This window comes from Kogia breviceps, chromosome 11 (assembly GCF_026419965.1).
Source record: "Kogia breviceps isolate mKogBre1 chromosome 11, mKogBre1 haplotype 1, whole genome shotgun sequence".
Classification (NCBI taxonomy): domain Eukaryota; kingdom Metazoa; phylum Chordata; class Mammalia; order Artiodactyla; family Physeteridae; genus Kogia; species Kogia breviceps.
In genome coordinates, this window is record NC_081320.1 from 10,021,344 (window position 1) to 10,034,066 (window position 12,723).

The following is a 12,723-nucleotide window of genomic DNA, read 5'->3' on the forward strand; positions in this document are numbered from 1 at the left end:
TGCAGAACTAGAACAAATAATTTTAAATTTTGTATGGAAACACAATAGACCCTGAATAGCTAAAACAATCTTGAGAAAGAACAGAGCTGGAGCAATCATACTCCCTGACTTCAGACTATACTACAAAGCTACAGTCATCAAAACAGTATGGTACTGGCCCCAAAACATAGATCAATGGAACAGAATAGAGAGCCCAGAAAGAAACCCACGCATTTATGTTCAATTAATCTATGACAAAGGAGGAAAGAATATACAATGGAGAAAAGACAGTCTTTTCAATAAGTGGTGCAGGGAAAACTAGACAGCCACACATAAAAGAATGAAATTAGAACATTCTCTAACACCATATACAAAACTAAACTCAAAATGGATTAAAGACCTCAATGTAAGATAAGAAACCATAAAACTCCTAGAGGAAAACATAGCCAAAACATTCTTTGAAATAAATCGTAGCAATATTTTTTGGATCCGTCTCCTAGAGCAAAGGAAATAAAAGCAAAAATAAACAAATAGGACCTTAGTAATAAAACTTAAATGCTTTTGCACAACAAAGACAACCATTGACAAATGAAAAGACAACCTACTGAATGGGAAAAATATTAGCAAATTATATGACCGATAAGGAGTTAATATCCAACATATATAAACAGCTAATATAACTAAAAAAAAAAAAAAAAAAGATTTAAAAATGGGTAGAAGAACTGAATATACATTTTTCCAAAGAGGAAATGCCTACGGCCAAGGGACGTGAAAAAATACTCATCACTAATCCAGGAAATGCAAACCAAAACCATGGTGATATATCACCTCATACCTTTCAGAATGGCTGTCATCAAAAAGAACACATGTAATAAATGTTGGCAAGGATGTGGATCCCTGCCTTTTTGAAGCTTACCCTAGGGAAAGGAGAGAGAGAGAGATCAATCAAACACTGCATGATAAATGTGTAAAGGGTTTGGTGCTGGGAGGAGACTGCAGGGATCCTCAAGGGCACCCAGCAGCCCAGCCTGGCTTGGCCTCGGGGTGGAGGGCGCTTGCGGGAGGAAGTGACCCTTGAGCGAGTGAGCAGTGGTTAACCAGAGGGAGAAGGCGGCCTTCCCTACAGAGGAACAGCAGGCACGGGCCCTGGAGGATGGTCAGGCCCTGCTCCACGTGCTGCGAGGGCTGCAGGATAAATAACGGAATCCCTGATAGGGGTCAGAGCCACTGTGCTGGGGGAGAAGGGAGAAGAGCCATGGGCGTCTAGGGCAGAAGGAAATAGGCACGGATGGTGGGTTCTGGGAGAAGAAGACAGGACAGATGCTGATAGGGGAGTCTGTGCAGGAAGAGAGAGGCAGGGTGCACCTGGAAGGGTCCTGGAGGCTGGAAAGCCTTTGATCTCTGTGGGGAGCAGGGTGGCTCCTGGAGCAGAGCTGGAAAGGCCAAGGGCAGGCTGGGCTCAGAGAAAAGGGGCAAAATCTATAGAGTATTAAGCATACCTCAAGCTTAGTCATTTCCCCCTGTTCAGTCCTGAGAATAATCAGGTTCATGCTCTCTGGCCCAGAGAGGGGTGGGAACCCTACCACTCTGCAGGACACCTCACTGCCTGCCCAGTGAGTTACACCTAGAGTTTGGCTCAAGTTTCCCGGAACATCAGGAAGCATCAGATGCCCAGAGAGGGCTGGGCCAGTGGGTCCTCTGGATGCAGGCTCACTCACTACTCAAGCTGTGCAAGTTGGGGCTTGCAGGCTGCTCCCTGTTAAGCATGTCCCTTCCAGGTTTCACTTACAACACCTCTCAAATAGCCCTTGTCACGCAGCATGCTTCTAAGACTCCAAAGAATTGCTGAGAAAACACCAGAATTTAGCAGGTGCCTCCTGGAACAGCCTTGATCCTGGGCCTTTCACTCTCAAACTCAGGCTTCCTCCGAAGGCCTCCCCATGGGAACTGACCCCCTCTTGGATGACCAGGAACCCACCTTCTAGAGAAGCCACTTGCCTCCAAGTATTGAGAAAGTAAGAGAAACCTTTACCCTCCCACCTGCTGTGCCAGAGGGACCTTTCTTGTTATCTTTTCTCTGCATTTGTCTTCTTTTGGAAACAATACACTTAAACTTAGAAAATATAGAAAGGAAAATTGTACTAATACTCCCTGATTCTTCAAGGCAACTATTTTCAGCTCTGCATGTTACCTTTTAGAAGTCATGAAGGGGCAGACTTGCTACCTCTCTGAGCTTCTGTTTCCACCTGGTGACTTGTCCATCTGTTCAACCTAAAATGTACCCTCCAAGTGCCACACCCAAGCTGTCTGAGCACAAGTGACCAGGCTGGAGAGGGAGGTATATGTGGGAGCCTGGGTAGTGGAGGTAAGGCCGTTGTACCTGGGAGAATTCCAGGTGGCAGCCATGACAGCCTTTGACACGGCCATTGTGAGTTCTCCTCCAGGGAAGAGGGGATTCCAGCAGGTGCCCATGCTTCTTCAGTTCTTGGAAGGCTTGGTCAGTGCAAAGCACTTGGGGACAGAGTCTAAAGAAACAGGGGTCCAGGGACCAGCCCACAGTTCTCTGAATCAGAGTAGGGACCCTCGATATCTGGGACAGCATGAATTCAGAAAATACAATAAAACTATAAAAAAACCTCAACCAAGCAGAATTTGAAACTTGGTGCAGAAGAACGGCATGTCCTTATGAAGAGTAGTAGGAACTTACTAATTCACTTTGCGGTGCTCAGTGCTTACCACAGTGCCTGGTACATGGAAGGGTGGTGAGTGTTTGTTGAAGGACAGGGAGAGAGGGTGGGGGGAAGGAGGGACAGAAAGAGGGAGGGAAATATTAAGCATGCAGGCAGGTTTCTGGAAAGCCCAGGAACCTTCAGCTTCCACAGGGGCTGTGTCCCACTGGTTTGCTGAACTTGCCAGGAAGTGTGTCCTTTGGGTGAACTGATCCCTATCACTGTAAACAGACTGGCTTTTCCAGATGTGGGGGATAGAGAGGAGGAAGAGCTCTTGGCCGCTCCAGGTCTTGGTCTATGTCGCGGAGCAGCCGAGCCCTTGAAAGGAAGGGAGGGCGACTGCCGCTGCTTCACCTGGATGACAGAGGAGGCTCCGGAGAGCTGCACCCAGAAGTGTGCGGGACACAGCCTGGCTGAGCAGGGTGCATGGTGCCACAGCCCCTGGGGACGAGGCCTGGCCCTCATCTGACCAGCCCAGCAGCTGTTTTGGGCAGCAGTCGTGACTGTGCAGAGCAGCCATTGCATCATGGGAGGTGATTCAGACCCCAACTTAAACATCAGAAGGACCAGAATCCTGGCCTTACCAGGTTCTCTGAGACACGACATCCCCTCCCCACCTCTGGTCAGCGGACGGGAGGGAGCTACTCTGTGGGAGAGGATAACCCGTTCTCAAGAAGCCCTGTGACCACATCCACTCAGAACAGGACAAGTCACCCAGACACGTGGGGGCTGTGTCCATTCTGTGGGAGGCCCTCTCAGAGCTGGAAAAGGCACAGTAGACATCCATGTGCTGACACAGGAACATGACCAGGAGAGCATAATTTGGAGGTGAAAAGAAGAAGCTGCAGACCAGTACATAGAGACGTGAGGCTGAGGGTAGGAGAGAAATGACACTCTTTCTTGAATAGCGGACATGGAACATAGAACTTGTCGTTGGAAACCCCATTCGGGAAAGCACATCTTGGCTCTTTGCTTGCTTTGGGCTGCCTCAGGTCCCCTGGTGGTCACAGTCCTCTTGCCTGGGTTTCCTTCCTGCAAGAAGGACCTGAGCACTCAGGCATCTGGCTGTTCTGAACCGTGGCCTCTGGCTTTCTTCCTGCATCTGGGGCTCCACAAAGACAGCCACATATTGGGTCAGGGCTGCACCTCTAACTTTACCACAGACACGGCCCTCCCTCTGGTCCCATGTTGAATATACAATAGATACTTAGTGAGAGACCTCGGCGAGCCCTCAGCTTATAGAGTGTGAATGTGGAACCTGGGTTAAAAATCTCTCCTAAGAAGAAGAAGTAAATAGAAGCAGATAGAAATACACTCACTGCAACTTCAGATGAATTACTTGATTTCTTTGCCTTGGTTTGCTTGTCTATCAAATGGCAGAGTAATCCCTCTCTCACAGGCATATTTGTGAATTCAATGAGGTAATATGTGTCAGGTGGCCTTTGCAGTGTCTGCCACGAGGTAAACTTCAAGACTTGGAAGTTTGTATGAGTAGAAGATGGTCACAGAATTCCCCCGGGATTCATCATTGCCATGTGTGTGCCCTTTCCCCACACCTTCATTCTGGGTCCAATAAGGGAGAGGATAAATTTTCTCCCTTATTGAACCCAGATTCCATTAGAGAACATTCTGGCTTTTCTTCACATCCCTGCGTCCCTGCCTGGTTTCCTGGTGGTCACTTCCGGGGCCTGAGCCTGTTTCTGTCCCTTCCTCTTTCAGCAAGTGGGAGTTTCTGTTCTGGTCACTCAGGAGACACTGAGAGTGAATCCCTGTAACTCAGAAGATGCCGAAACTCTGGGACCCGATCCACCTTTGGCCTCTGAGACCTATACCCAAGGATTATCCTTGTGCACCACCACTGCTTCACTTTGTACTCTTTAAGAGGTCCTCCTGGCCTTGTAATCCCAGGGAAGTAAACAGGTTCAAAAAGGTCCTAGAATTTTCATCAGCAAGTAAAATGTCTCAGCCCAGGAGAAGCCCACGCTGGGCGGACTTGTCCCTCCGTGGCTCTCTCCCATGGTACCACTGTGCCATCAGCTGGCATCATCTCACGATGTGAACCAGGCACCGGCCAGGGCGGCAGCAGGCAAGGTGTACCGTCCCCACCCCGCCAGGCTGCTCTGGACATTCCACCCTTGGGTGACCTCCTGGGCCTGTGGGGTGAATGGGGGCCCACCCAGCTTGGAAGCAGGGGACAGAAGCAGAATTCCCCCTGGCAGCCCCTCGGGCTTGGCCTTGAGTCAGGCCTGGCCCTTTGGGTGCTGAGCAGCTGCCTTCAGCCCAGAAGGCTCCGTCTTGCCTCCACGAAAACCTCTGGCCTCGGCTCCAGCACCTCCGTCTCAGAGGGCCTGGGTCCTCTCACCCACCCTACACCTGCACCCAGCTTGCGTCTGAGTCCCGGCCCGGGGAGGTGGGGGAGGGCGAGCGTGGCCACCCTCTCACCTGCTCCCACAGAGCCCTGTTCTCTCCACCCCCAAGGCCTGCTCACGCTTCTCCTGCCGCCCTGTCCCCATCACCATCTGCAGGAGCCCCTCCCAGCCCCCAGGCCCCTCCTCTACAGCCAGTCCGGGCCCAGCTCACTCACAATTTCTCTTTCCCTCTCCAGAGATCTCTTGCAGTTCACACAACAGATTTACATCTTTCTTCCGGTGATGCAGTGTGGGAGTGTGCGTTCCCAATTGCGGGAACAATAAGAGATCCTTTTTGTTAATGTCATTCCCTGTGCCATTAGTTTACACACATTCTCTCATTAACTGCCCAACAATCCTACTTAGAAAACAACTTTTTAAATTGAGGTAAAATACACTTAACATAAAATTTACCACCTTAACTTTTTTTTTGCGGTACGCGGGCCTCTCACTGTTGTGGCCTCTCCCGTTGCGGAGCACAGGCTCCGGACGCGCAGGCTCAGCGGCCACGGCTCACGGGCCCAGCCGCTCCGCGGCACGTGGGATCTTCCCGGACCGGGGCTCGAACCCGTGTCCCCTGCATCGGCAGGCGGACTCTCAACCACTCACTGCGCCACCAGGGAAGCCCACCTTAACCATTTTTGAGTGTGCAGTTCAGTGGTACTGAGTACATTCACACTGTCGTGCCACCAGTAGCACCATCCAGCCCTGTGACTCTTTTCCTCTTGTGAAGCTGCAGTCCCACAACGAATAAGCAAAAAGTCCCCACCCCCACTTAGCCCCAGCCCCTGGCAGCCACCATTATGCTTACTGTCTTTACAAATGTGACTACTCAAAGTACCTCATATAATTGGAACCCTACAGTATTTTGTCTTTTTTTAAAAAACATCTTTATTGGAATATTTTGTCTTTTTTTGTCTGGCTTATGTCACTTAGCATATTGACCTTAAAGTTCATCCATGTAGGCTGTGTCAGAATTTCTTTCTTTTTTAGGGCTGAATAATATTCCACTGTATGTATATAGTACATTTTGTTTATCCATTTATCCTGAGATGGACACCTGTGTTGCTTCCACATTTAGCTGCTGAGAAGAATGCTGCTATGAACCTGAGTGTACAAATATTTCTTCAAGACCCTGCTTTCAGTTCTTTTAGATGTATACCTAGAAGTGGAATTGCTGGGTCATATGGTCATTTTCATGCTTTTTGAGGAATCCACTATACTGTTTTTTTTTAGTGGCTGAACCATTTTACATTCTATATTAGTTTTAACAGTTTTTTTTTTTGATGGAATATTTAGGGTTTTCTACATGTAAGATCATATTGTCTACAAACAGAGATAATTTTACTTCTTGCTTTGCAACTTGAATGCTTATTTCTTGCCTAAATGATCTTGCTAGAATTTCCAGTACCATGTCGAGTAGAAGTAGTAAAATTGGGCATCTTACCTTGTTCCTGATCTTAGAGGATACACTCCTAGCGTTTCACCACTGAGTATGATGTTCATCATGGGGTTTTAATATATGCTTTTATGATGTTGAAGAAGTTTCCTTCTATTCCTAATTTGTTGAGTGTTGTTATCATGAAAGTTTGTTGAATTTTGTCAAACGATTTTCCTGCATCAGTTGAGATTATCATGTGGTTTTCTCCCCCTTTGTTTTGTTGATGTGGCATTACATTGATTGCTTATCTTATGCGGAGCCATCTTTGCCTTCCAGGAAAAAATCTCACTTGGTCATGGTGTATAATCCTTTTAATATGCTGCCGAATTCTGTTTGCTAGTATTTTGCTGAGGATTTTTCCATTGGTGTTCATAGGGGATATCAGTCTATGGTTTTCTTGTCGTGGCTTTATCTGGCTTTGATGTCAGTGTACTACTGGCCTCATAGAATGGGGTTTGAAGTGTTCCCTCCTCTTCAGTGTTTTGTAAAATTTGAGAGGGGTTCCTATTAGTCCTTCTTTAAATGTTTGGTGGAATTTACCAGTGAAGCCATCAGGTCCAGGGCTTTTCTTTGTTGGGATGTTCTTAATTACTGATTCAAATTCCTTACTAGAAATAGATCTACTCAGGTGTTCTATCTGTTTGTTATTTAGTCTTGGTAGGTTTTGTGTTTCTAGGAATTTGTCCATTTCATGCAGATTATCCGATTTGTTGGTGTACAGTTGTTCACAGTACTCTCATAATCCTTTTTATATCTGTAGAGTTGGTAGTTATCTCCCCACTCTAATTTCTGATTTTAGTAATTTGAGTCTTCTTTTTTTCTTAGTCTATCTGTCTAAATGTTCATCAATTTTGTTGATCTTTTTGAAGAACCAACTTCTGGTTTCATTGATTTTGTCTATTGTTTTTCTATTCTCTATTCGATTTATCTCTGCTGTAATCTTTCTCATTTCTTTCCTTCTCCTAACTTTGAGTTTAGTTTGTTCATTTTTTTCTAGTTTCTTAAGTTGTAAAGTAAGGTGGTTTATTTGAGATATTTCTTATTTTGCAATATAAGAGTTATAGCTATAAATTTCCCCCTTAGCACTGCTTTCACTACACTCATAATTTTTGGCATGTTGTGTTCTAGTCTTCTTTTATCTCTGAGTATTTTCTAATTTTCTTTCTGATTTCTTCTTGATTTATTGATTGTTTAAAAGTGTGTTGCTTAGTGGAGAAAAGACAGCCTCTTCAATAAGAGGTGCTGGGGCTTCCCTGGTGGCGCAGTGGTTGAGAATCCGCCTGCCAATGCAGGGGACACGGGTTCGTGCCCTGGTCCGGGAAGGTCCCACATGCCGCGGAGCGGCTGGGCCCGTGAGCCGTGAGCCGTGGCCACTGAGCCTGTGCTCTGCAACGGGAGAGGACACCATAAAAAAAAAAAAAATAAAAAAATAAAAAAAAAAAAAAATAAGAGGTGCTGAGAATACCGGACAGCTACACGTAAAAGAATGAAACTAGAACACTACCTAACACCATATACAAAAATAAACTCCAAATGGATTAAAGACCTAAATGTAAGACCGGACACTATAAAACTCTCAGAGGAAAACATAGGAAAAACACTCTTTGACATAAACCACAGCAAGATCTTTTTGACCCACCTCCTAGACTAATGAAAATAAAACCAAAAATGAACAAATGGGACCTAATGAAACTTAAAAGCTTTTGCACAGCAAAGGAAACCATAAACAAGATGAAAAGACAACCCACAGAATGGGAGAAAATATTTGCAAATGAAGCAACGGACAAAGGATTAATCTCCAAAATGCACAAACAGCTCATGGAGCTCAATATCAAAAAAACAAACAAACCAATTAAAAAAATGGGCAGAAGATCTAAGTAGACATTTCACCAAAGAAGACGTACAGATGACCAAGAGGCACATGAAAAGATGCTCAACATCAGTAACTATTCAAGAAATGCAAATCAAAACTACAATGAGGTATCACCTCACACCAGTCAGAATGGCCATCATCAAAAAAATCTACCAACAGTAAATGCTGGAGAGGATGTAGAGAAAAGGGAACCCTTTTGCACTGTTGGTGAGAATGTAAATGGATACAGCCACTATGGAGAATAGTATGGAGGTTCCTTAAAAAAATAAAAATAGAATTACCATATGACCCAGCAATCCCACTACTGGGCATATACCCAGAGGAAACCATAATTCTAAAGGACACATGTACACCAGTGTTCACTGCAACACTATTTATAATAGCCAGGACATGGAAGCAACCAGACAGGCTTTTCTGATCTGCTGTCGATTTTCCCCTGGCATGTGTTATTACAAATGAGGGATCGGCTGGTTTCATCGTCATGGGATACAGTGATTTTTATTTACTGAGTGGACCTTTTGTCTTTTTATCTCTCTTTCTGGTAGCCCACACTATCTGTGGGAACGGCTCTGAGGAAATAATTATACTTTCCTGGAGAGGATCCTTGGGGAAAAGCCCGGAGGAATTATGTACCCTTAGAACCCAGTCTTTAGGGAAGGAGTTTTGGATGGTGGAAATTTAGTTTCAAATGGGCCCCACACCAGACGGGCAGGTGCCTGGCCCATGAGACAATCTGTGGTCAATGCGTCCCGAGGGAATATATGCCCTCGATCTGGCCTCCAGCCCTTATGGGATGGGGGCAGGATTGAAAATCCATACAGATAAGGAGAGATGTGAGTAAAGGGCCTCATGGGTCATGAGTCTTCATATATACGAAGTTGAGCCATATCTCTCTTTAAATATAGGAAAGGGGAATGGGAAGGTATTTTTAAGTTTGGTGTATAATTTATATATATATATATATATATATATATATATATATATATATATATATATGAACCTCCTTCTGTAGCCAGGTTTCTTTCTTTTGGGGGGCTTCTAGCAGCCTAAAGCTGTGGTTTTTAGTTTTTGTCTGTGATAACTGATAGTGTAGGCCTTCTAGGTGGTTAAGGAAAAGGAGTGGGGAAAGGGCCTCCCCCTCCCAGAGATGGGGGTTTACATTTCAAAGAGCAATAGCAGCCTATCCTTGGGACAGCACAGCTGAGCCCTCAGTCTGAGGGATCAGTCCCTTTGCATGTTAATATTCGGGGGGGGGGCGCTTAGTCAGGCCCGAGCACACGTGGCTCGCGTGTAACTCACAATACCCCTGAGGGTCTGGGGAGCGGGGAGTGTGCAGGTGAGGGCAGTGAGGTACGCGGCCACAAAGACACAGAGGCCGCCAGCGCCCCCCCCCACCCCCCCGAGCAACACGGACAGTGAGACGGGGCCCATTTCTCTACCTCGGGGGGAGGGGGGTCCAACCAACACATCTTTCCACGAGGATCTCCCAAAACGCACAGACAAACCAGAGTCCCGCCCCAAAGGACAACTAAAGAAATGACACCGAAGACAGGATGAGGTCCTGGATAAATGCTGGAGACGCGCTGGAACAGCCAACCCAGGAAAGTGCTGCTCTGGTGGGCCACAGCACTCCTGTGGCCCTAAAGTGGGCCACCTGAGGGGGTAGGCAGGCCCCAGAGCTTGGCCAGTTAGCAGCCTTCATTTGACTGTTCCCATGCTGAGGACGCTTGGGTGAGGGGAGAGTAACAGGCACACAGCTGCAGCCACAAGCCCGCCACGCAAGCCCCAGTTCTGTCCCAAGCCCTCTCCCCGTGGCCTAGAACCAATAAGTCAACCAAGAGCGGTCTCCCGACAAAGCTCTCCAGAAGCCAATGGTCACGGCCCCGCCATCCTGCTCACAGCACCAATTGTTTCCTAAGACTTAAAGGTCCCTTTGATGGTGGCCCTAACACAAAGATCCTCAGATATATGAAAGGCAGACTCTGTTACTTACAGCTCCAAGCCAGAGCAAGCTGGCAGGCAAGGCCACACAGGGGCTCGTACCCGGGGCCCAGGCAGCTGGAACCGTAGAGGGAAGCTTGTGTGTAGCAAGCGGTTAGCTAGGTTTCTCGGGCTCCCTGTGGATTGACTAGCTTGAGTCATTTCTCATCTCCTAGAGTGAAGCCCTGGGCTTTCACTCACATCACGGTGACCCCACCATCTCATCTCTCCCACTGCAGAGACCCCCGCCCCAGCCTCTGATGCGCGGGGAGCTGGAGATGCACAGCGGCCGTGTACACACAGGGGTGGGGTCGCCAACCGGCTCCAGGGTGTACAGCCTGGCGAGAGACCCTGGAATGTAATCTGGGTTTCCGTCACTCCACAGCTGGAACAGGACTGGCCATCGCCAGCCCGTGCTGGGCTGGGCCACTGGTCACTGGGTGCCTTTAAGTCTCTGTCCGTGGTGGAGGACTGGAGCCCAGTGAGCCCACGGTGGGACTGACTGGGGCAGAGCTGGGTCCCCGCCCCTGCAGCTCTGCCACCTCTAAGAGTGTTGTACCAGGTGCTCATGGGAAGGCCTGTTCCAGCTCCTGGTCCCTGGTGTGGATAGCATGGTAGTTGTAGGACAGGGACAATGGAGATCTCAGGAAGGGGCCCTCGGCGGGCGCTGTGAAATCTACTGGGTGTGGGTCACATAGCACGAGTTCAAGTCCACTTCTGTCACCTGGAGGCTGCATCAAGTCATCTCACCCCCCCGAAGAAGCCTCAGCCTCCTCACTTGTGAAGTAGACACACTTGTGGTACCTCCCCTTGGGGCTGCTGAGGGATTAAACCAGCCTTTCCCACCTGGAGCCCATCCCACCGGAGGGCTAATCAAGGACAGCCTCAGGCACTAGTGATGATGCAGACGCCTTCCCATCTCTCCTCCTCTCTGGAAAACCCACCCAGCCTGCATCGCCCCCACCCCACCGGCCTTCCCTGTGTCCTGGCCTGGGATGGTCCCTTCCTCTTCACCCCCAGCTCCTGCTCCTCCGGCAAGCTCTTCCATGAGCCTCCAGATGGCAGGGACCTCGGGGCACAGGTTGGAGACATCATCTGAGACACTGCTTTGACCGCAGTGGGGCCAAATGAGCAGTGTGGTGCTGAAGAGGATATTTCCGGGTTGAAAGAAGCCCTCATGCACCCCAACCTGCCAGGGAGGGGAGGCTGCTCCCTTCTCAAGGTGCCACACTGCTTTCTAGATAGACAGCTGCAACGGAGCCAGGGGACCGCAAGCCAAGCTAGAGGTGGTTTCATCACCCCTGCCTTGCAGAGATTCTGGGATCTGCCATGTGGAAACTCTAATGTGAACCTACAGGGACCTGGAGAGATGTTCAAATCTACTACATGGAAGGGAGTGTGTGTAGTAAGAGCCCATTTAGCCGCATACGTGTGCAGCGGATGTTAGCACAGAAATGTCCGTTTAGGCAACCATGGACAGTAGACGCTGCATTTCACAGGAGAGGCCGGACCCCACTGGGTAGAAGGAGGAGGAGCCCAAGTGCAACCTACTAGAAGTCAAGAGGCTTGGTTCTGAACTTGACCGAGGACATGGAGGACGAGGACATTAGGGCCCCATTGCGCAGCTGCGTGAGAAGGAAAATGTTCCAGAACAGAGACCAGGGCGACTGCTCAGAGTGGACCCTTCTTCGTGGGAGTGAGAACAGCACTGTGAGGTCACGTGTACTTACTATCCATGCATTTACTCGAGGAGGAAACCCCGACAGGGCCCAGGGAGGCCATCCCTGAGGCAAGGCTGCCACTGTAGGTCACACTTAGGGAAGCTTTGGCCTGGCAGAGAGGGAAGTTCTCATGGGACCCCCCAGGCACGCTGTGCCCTGGAGCTTTGGAAACAAAGCTATGAAAATCAGTTACAAGACTTCTAACTGGGCTCACCTCGGGGGTAAAAGGCTGAGAGTTGGAAATGAGGAGGAGTTTGGCTGGCCTCAGGAGCTGATTCTCAAGGGGAGGGAGGGGGTACTATCTGCTTCAAGTGCAGGGCTTTAAGGAGCCTGCTTGAAGAGGCTAACATGTGACCCGACGGTTTGGGGAACACAGGGACTGGTCTGGGATTCGAGCCTGAAAAATCCAGAGAGTGAGTGACCAGCTGGTGGTCTGCTCTCCTGCTGGAGCCCCCAAGGGTCGTGGCAAAGGATGCTGGGAAGGTTTACTGTGGACCAGAGAGCGAGGGAGGGGCCTCGCATGGGAAGAGGGCCACATCGAGGGTCTGGAGGCAAGGCTGGCTGCCCAGGGCTCCTTAGTAAGCAGCCAGGG